The sequence below is a fragment of the Acanthochromis polyacanthus genome, chromosome 8, assembly GCF_021347895.1.
Source record: "Acanthochromis polyacanthus isolate Apoly-LR-REF ecotype Palm Island chromosome 8, KAUST_Apoly_ChrSc, whole genome shotgun sequence".
Classification (NCBI taxonomy): domain Eukaryota; kingdom Metazoa; phylum Chordata; class Actinopteri; family Pomacentridae; genus Acanthochromis; species Acanthochromis polyacanthus.
This window is the reverse complement of record NC_067120.1, coordinates 11956951-11964399: the sequence shown is the minus strand read 5'-3', so window position 1 is coordinate 11964399 and position 7449 is coordinate 11956951. Positions and strand designations below refer to the sequence as shown.

Sequence of the window (7449 nt, the reverse complement as noted above, 5' to 3'; positions counted from 1 at the left end):
TACTTTAAATCTAGACCCTGTTTTACTCACTGGAAGAATGAGTTCTTACTTTTTTGTAAATCTTTAAAATTAATTGAAAATAGGAAAGCCCTTCACTTGTTTTCTTTATTAGATAAATTTGATTTAATTTAAAAGTCCCTTCACAAATTTTATTTTTTTTATCTATCTCTTTCTCTTTTCTTCTTCCTTCTCTCTCCCTCCTTTTCTTTTCTATTTGGAATTACTCTGATTGCTCGATCTGTGATTGAAGTTCGTTAATGATGATGATTATATGTGCCTTGTTTGTTTGTGTATACTGTTCTAAATAAAAAAATAAAAATAAAAAACCTATTATTGAAGGGGGAGGGTATAAATACGATTGTCAGGAATGGGACGCCCTGTCGCCTCACCGGAAAACGGAAGACGTCATCGCCATGGTAACACAAAGACGCCTACTGTGCATGGCTGTAGCGCTGTGGCACAGGTTGCAACTAACAAGGATCGCTGCTGCTTCCAGAAGACGAAAGCATCCCACTTTTTTTCACTCGCATTTTTTCCAATCCTATTATCTGGCATTTCAAATCCAGCAAATGAATAAATGAATTCTGTCAGTTGTGTTCAAATTTTAAGGTGTCAGGGGGTGCACAATTAAATCAAATGTCAGCAGAGAAGAAGATTTGTTTCTTTTGATTTATCTTTTTACACCACTCTTTTTGTGATGTTCTGTCAGTGTGAAAAAGGCGTGGGAGAAATAAAGGACGCATGTGGAACTCACATCAATATGTTTGTTTCCTCCTCCATTTCGACGTTGCACTTCCTGAAAAAGTTGTCCAGAGTGAGCATCGATGCAGACTCGCTATTTAAGGGCTGAACAGTCCACTCCCCCTCCGCCCTACGCGGTTTGGGACGGCACTTAATATGGAGGACCCTCCGCGGGAACGCGCAAACGGAGGGGTAGTGTGTAGGGATAGTGTGTAGGGGGCGGTTTGGGATTCAGCCTATGACTCTAACCTGGTCGCCAGCAGGTTTATCTGAGAAAACCTCGAGTTTCTCTCCGTCTCCACTCTCTTTCAGCCACACATGCCGTTTCATTTCCTCATTCATTCAGTCAGTAAGCGAGCGAGTTTTGGCGTAGAACAGCTTTTATTAACGATCCAGTGGATAAAGGAGCAGCATTACTGCACAGATAATTAAATATTCGTCGGTAGATTGTTATCAGACCGCGCATAAATGTTCTCGCATTTCCGGACAATTATCGGTTTGAGCGGTACCGTTTCGTAATCGTTTCAAGTCCATAATCTACATAACCTAATCCGTCCTTACATTTACATTACCAGCCGCAGTCATGCTCTCACATCCAGCAGATATTGTGTGTTGCGCTGCGGTTCTTTGCAAATGAAAGTTTTTATATGATGTCAGAGATGCAGAGCGCTACAGTAAGACAACTGTATGCAGGACAGTCAGAAAAGTTTTCCTGGCTCTGAAACGACTTTTACTCATCATTGTGGACATAAACCTGTCAGAACATCAAGGAGGAGTTCCACAGGATTACAGGTGAATGATGTAGAGATCTGTTAAATTCATTTTAAATCACATTCTGTTAATGACATTGTGCTGCAGCCTCAGACTGGGATTAGTCATTTTAATTTCTTTTAGGATTTCCCACTATGATAGATGCACACACATCCCCATCACAGCTTCCTCACATCATGAATAGGAAGTCCATTCACAGCATAAATGTGCAGGTAGGCTACAGGTAGACTGACTACTGTTTCTAAATGCTGAAGACTGCATCATAGTTCAACATCTGTCATTCTCTGCACTGTCCAGATCATATGTGATGCTGCATACATCATTTCTAATGTGGCCTGGGTCTGTTCATGACTCCAGGATTTATGGAGAGTCTAACCTGAGCAACAGACTGCAGCGTGGTCAGCAGCCTAAAGATTTTCACAATAGAATTCTCTTGTCTCTCTCCTTTAATATACTCTGATGTATCCACTATACATTACAGGAGAGTTTGATGGCCTTCTACTGGGTGACAGGGGTTACCATGCCAACCCAGGCTGATGACCTCATACCCTGACCCTCAACCAGGCCCCCAACAGAACTTCAACCGGACTCACTGCAGGACCAGAGCCCGGGTGGAGATGACCATAGGCCTGCTGAAAGCCCGTTTCCAGAGCCTACGTCTCCTCAGGGTGACCCCTGAGAGGGCCTGTGATATTCCTGTGGCATGTGTTGTTCTTCATAATATTACCACTATTAGAGGAGAGCAACACCCTGCCCTACAAACTGAAGACCCAGATGATGACCCCATCCACCTGCAGCTATCCAGGACAGCAGAGCAGTCAGAGACACCGTATGCAATAATCACTTTAGAGTTTAAGTCACCATCATCACCACCACAGCAAATAAAGACATGATACACATTTCATTTGGTCTTTTTTATTTCCTACAAATAAAACAGATAGTTCAGTTCATGTTCCAGTAGTTAACATAATTCACCTGTGACCATGACCCACCTCTAACTTGTACTCCAGTATTTCAATTTCCAGATCTGCCCTCCTAATCTGTTGTTTTGGATTTTTCTCAGCAAATGCAGTTTGTAAATCTGTTTTACTGATAACTGGGAATACATAGAGGACATTAAATTATACAGTTGCACATGAATTCCACAGAATGAACCTCTGGTGTTTCCTGAACATACATCTCACTGTCAGTCTGTGCAGTGGAAGCTGAGGAACCATCCTGCTGCTGTCCAGCCATGCTCTGTTAAAAAAAGATGAGAATGTGCAATACTTCAGTGTAGGCTAAATGTCACACTCTATATTCCACCCAAAATGTGAATGGGAAGAGAACTATCAGTAACATACCTCTGTATGCCTTTCTGGACCCCCCTCTGTAAAGGCAGCAGACACAGTTTCATCCTCTTCATCCTAGATCAGTGACATGTTTCAGTACACTTAAACTACCATTTGGATAAATCTTTGGAGTGTTGCCTACTTACAGTTACAGGGTCTGTGGTGTGAAGGGGCCAAAAGACAAAAAAGATACAAAAGAGAATAATCATATATGTATGTGTGTGTGTGTGTGTGTGTAACCCATGTGAGATGTCTTCCTTTCTAAAATGACGATCAGGAGCTGGTCAGCCTGGTGGCAACAGCAGGTTTATTCCCTTTTCTGCGTTCATAACAAAGGACAATGGAGTTCAGTAAATCGTCATCTTGTGGGCGACAGCATGTGCTCTCTTCATAAATCCTCCGTTGCTCTGAGGATTACCCCTTCATATCTCTTTACACTCAGTACAATACATAAATAAAGAAAGTGATCGTATAGTGGATTAAATTTAGGTAAGACAATAAAATAAACTCATGAAAACAGAAAGTGTCCTCTTGATTATTTGAGGGAAAATTACAAGAAATTATTATAATAATATAAAATTTCCTGGACTGTTACCCTTGTTTTTTATATTTCATATATTCACAACAGCTAACACAGTACAAAATACAATTAATAAAAACCGGCGAATATAACTCATTGACATATTTCTAACATCCAGCAATAACAGCAATAACTAACATCACATTATAGAGGGACACACTAACATACCTGCGTTCATAACAAAGGACAATGGAGTTCAGTAAATCGTCATCTTGTGGGCGACAGCATGTGCTCTGTCCAGAAAAACGGCATCGTGTTAGCGGTAGCTAGCTACGCAGTAGAATTTTTTTACAACGATAAAACACATAAAAACGGCATCGTGTTAGCGGTAGCTAGCTACGCAGTAGAATTTTTTACAACGATAAAACACATCCAAACGCACAGTCAGCTTCAAAAACACATGGCGAAATGATTCTGGGACACACAAAAAGTAACCAGTTAAAGCCAGCAAAACTTCTACACAGTTATGAACGAAGTTAGCATTGTTTTGCCCACAGACATTTACAGACATGTTACCTCTTCATAAATCCTCCGTTGCTCTGAGGATTACCCATAATCCTTTGCTACTGTTACACATGCAGGGAATTCTTTCTGACAGCAGGCGGCGTAGTTGTCCCAGAGTGGCGACAACTGGGGATTTGAAGCCATTTTTTTTCCATTCACTCAATATGGGACGCGCAGCGCGAGGTGGACATTCACGAAAACTATGGATTGTTTATTGATTTTAAGACACGTTTTGGACAAAATAATTTACTGGCTTGTATTGTCTGGATGTCCAAGGTTGGATTATGGCCGTTTTTAGTAGTGATGGGATGATGATGCCTCAAGGAGTGTATTGACACACTACCCAAACTGTGTTGGCACTGTATTGACACTGTGTTGGTCACTCAATAGTGACCTCTACAGTAGTTCTAAAATCATTGCAAGTAAGCACAATGAAATAAGATGGAAAAACTCACATGCTGAATCTGTGTATCATTCGTTCATTCTTTTTTCAAAATAAAACCAAAACCAAAAAAACGGAATGACTCGTTTTTTTCAATATTTGTTTCCAGACCCCCCCCCCCCCCCCCCCTCAAAAAAGGATAACGAATCCTTTTATCGATTTCCGATTTTGTGCACAATTGGAAAATGGACAAAACGGATAACAGGGTTAGGGGGTCCGTGGATCATCCGACCATTCCAGTATTCCATTCAACCTGGCAAACGGAAAACAAAATAATCACTTGATATTTCATTTTCCTGTTTTTTTGTATGACCAAAAATTGAGGGATTGGTGTTTGATTTCCATTGTCCAACCCAAAACAGAACAAATAATAAACAGGAAAACCAAAACGAAATAATAACTCTAATTTAGCTATTATTGGTACCCATTTCCCAATGTGCTTTGCTCGCGCAACAGAGTAGACGCCGCTCAGGGTGCTGCGCAGCGAGAAATACGGCCGCCCTGTTGGTCCGGTCAGCCGCTCCACTCAGCGCTTTTTGACAGCGCATTTAATCCATCTTAACTCTGAATATTAAACTGATTTTCACGTGTTTTTATTTTTATTGTTTTTGCTGCAAACGTCATACATGTAGCTATGATACAGGACAAATGGTTCTGCGTATTTTAATATTCATAGCGGGAATAACAGAAATAGAATATTCTGATATTAAGCTCGACTGTAGACATGCATTTTGCAAACACTGTAAACACACACACACTAATATATGTTAGAGAAGCAGATAATGGCAGTAAAGTCAATTATTACTATAATGCCTATAATGCCTCAGCATTGATGAAGTGCTCTTATTGATGTAAGATAGCTCCGTGGAGCAGAGCCGACACTTCACCTACAATAAAATAAAAAGTTAATCTATCTGAAAACAATTCAAACCTTTTACAGAAAAGAGTAGAAACATATTTAATTAAAAATAACTAACAGTAAACAATGTTCAAAGGAGAAAAAGATTTACCTTATTTGCCGTCAAAAGATCAAAATGATTCCAGACCGGGGAAAACTTCTTCTTAGTGGAATGATCCATGAAGTCAGAAGTTGAACAAGGTGAGGGAAAACAGACACAGCAACAATACATGTCGATACAGCTTGTTTCTTTATAAACGCAATTTGGCGCCGCACATCCAAACGACACACTCCCTGTATCGGTCACGTGATTTTTTTCTTAAAGCGATACACGCACCAATACGAGGTTTCGCTATTGTGTGCTCGGCACAGTGCTGACGCACCAGTGTTGTTCGTCCCATCACTAGTTTTTAGTTGAATATTTTCATCTGTGACTAGTTTTGAGCCTTCAAAGGTGAGTTGTGCTGTTTACGTTATTTGCTGTTTGTTGGACAAATGTGTTTATATTACCCGCTGTGGTAATCACATCTGAAAGTGGTTTATACCGGCGGATTCATGAGAATCTAAGCTTTCCATGGGTGTATAATGTTTCTATCATCGAGTTTGCAGCTTCGGTAAATTTAGTAAAATACGTTTTCCCGTCCGCCTGTACGCTGCTGCAGCTGTAAGCATATGGCTAACAGCCCAGAAACAGGTGAAGACGGAGCCTGTTCGGGTCATATGAGGCTGATAAGTGACTGCAGGTTGGACGGAAAACAGAAAATAGGAAACAGAAAACTGTCAGCTGTTTGTTGAATTCGAAATCATGTGAATGAACAGGGAGGCTGTTGTCGAAGCTCAGATGGGCCGCTGAAGTTTAACGGGTTACCCCGTTAAATTTCAGCGGCCCATATTTCATGCATCTCCATGCATGAAAATGGTCAAAGTCAAAATAACCACAACTGCCTAAAATCACATCAAACTTTTCTATCTGTCATTCACCCATACATCATAACATGAAAGTACATATATGGGACTAACCTGGTACAAAAATCATGATGAAGTCGGTTTCCATCCCACTCTCCGGACTTTATTTTCCCACAGTTTCATTCTTTCACTACTCCTGGGAAATCTAAACATGTGTAATCCCTTCTCGGATCGATTTGTGTACCCAAAGGCACAACAGCCCGTCATTTTTCAGGTATTTATGAAGCCAAAAAAGTCCAAGAATTACTCTCTGCGTTGTAAACAACGTTAACAGGCATAACCGGCGTTCATAAATAGGAAACAAAATGGCTCCTATAGATCACGTGACCAAAATTTTTTGGACCCGTCATGTCGCCACTCTCATTAGTAGTGACACTGCCCACTCGAGCGATGTGCCTGCAGCGCCGCCATCTTGGACCGGGGCCAGCCGAGGCAGCGGTGCATAGACATCTATGGAGGAGAGAGGTACTGCTGAATCTAAAAGTGGAATTATTCGCCGAATTTTGAACCGATTGCCAAACTGTTTGATTTTTAGAAACGTCATACTTGTAGCTACTATACAAGGTGCTCGGATATTTTTTTACAATGCAGGTTTTGCCATACTGCTATTATTACTACTGTTAATAATAATTATTATTATTATTACTACTCTTAATATTATATCAATTATTACTATTATTACTGCTATTATTACTATTATTTTTATCATTATTATTACTGTTATTATTACTATTATATCACGTGTATAAATCACGTTCTTTGGGAAAGCTTAAACGTGAGAAAAGTAGCTAGAGATAAAGAATTGTCTACAACAAAAGTAGTTCCATCATAAATCAGGGCTATTAGATCAATCAGATGCTGTATTCTAACCCACCAATTACTGCAGTAAGTTGCTAGGAACGCTAGATTCATAACATCGAATTTTAAACAAAAAATGTCTCAGATTAGTTATTTCACCGGTAAGCAGCTGTGTAATACATAGGATGATGCAGAGAGCTGGTTAGATCATGGGTAGTAGAAGCCAGACACGGAGCTGAGGGGTTCTATCCGTCTTCTCGGCGTTTATTTCACTCTAGCTATGACAACCTGCTAACAATATATTATTCCTTACATCCATCTTACATGTGAAAAGTAATCCCACGAGCTCTTGTTTCCTTACAGCGCTCATTAGAGCATCCATAGGCTGAACAGAAGTCCGGCATCTAAGTGTTGAGTG

The 7449-nt window shown here is 40.3% G+C and overlaps 2 long non-coding RNA genes across 5 annotated transcripts; one reads left to right on the top strand and one right to left on the bottom strand.

Moving 5' to 3' along the window:
• The first annotated feature begins 331 nt into the window (after positions 1-331).
• On the top strand, positions 332-2416 carry LOC127535079 (uncharacterized). Its single transcript, XR_007943732.1, has 2 exons — positions 332-1533; positions 1994-2416. It is a non-coding gene; the product is annotated as an uncharacterized LOC127535079 (long non-coding RNA).
• LOC127535078 (uncharacterized) lies at positions 2412-6635 on the bottom strand. Of its 4 annotated transcripts, none has more exons than XR_007943729.1 (3): positions 5380-5669; positions 2856-4622; positions 2412-2751 (listed from the first exon to the last, which is right to left on the bottom strand). It is a non-coding gene; the product is annotated as an uncharacterized LOC127535078 (long non-coding RNA). The 4 variants fall into 4 exon arrangements; XR_007943731.1 differs by having other exon boundaries at positions 2856-3656; positions 5380-5654; XR_007943730.1 differs by lacking the exon at positions 5380-5669 and having other exon boundaries at positions 2856-3656; positions 3940-4470.
• Positions 6636-7449: the final 814 nt, after the last annotated feature.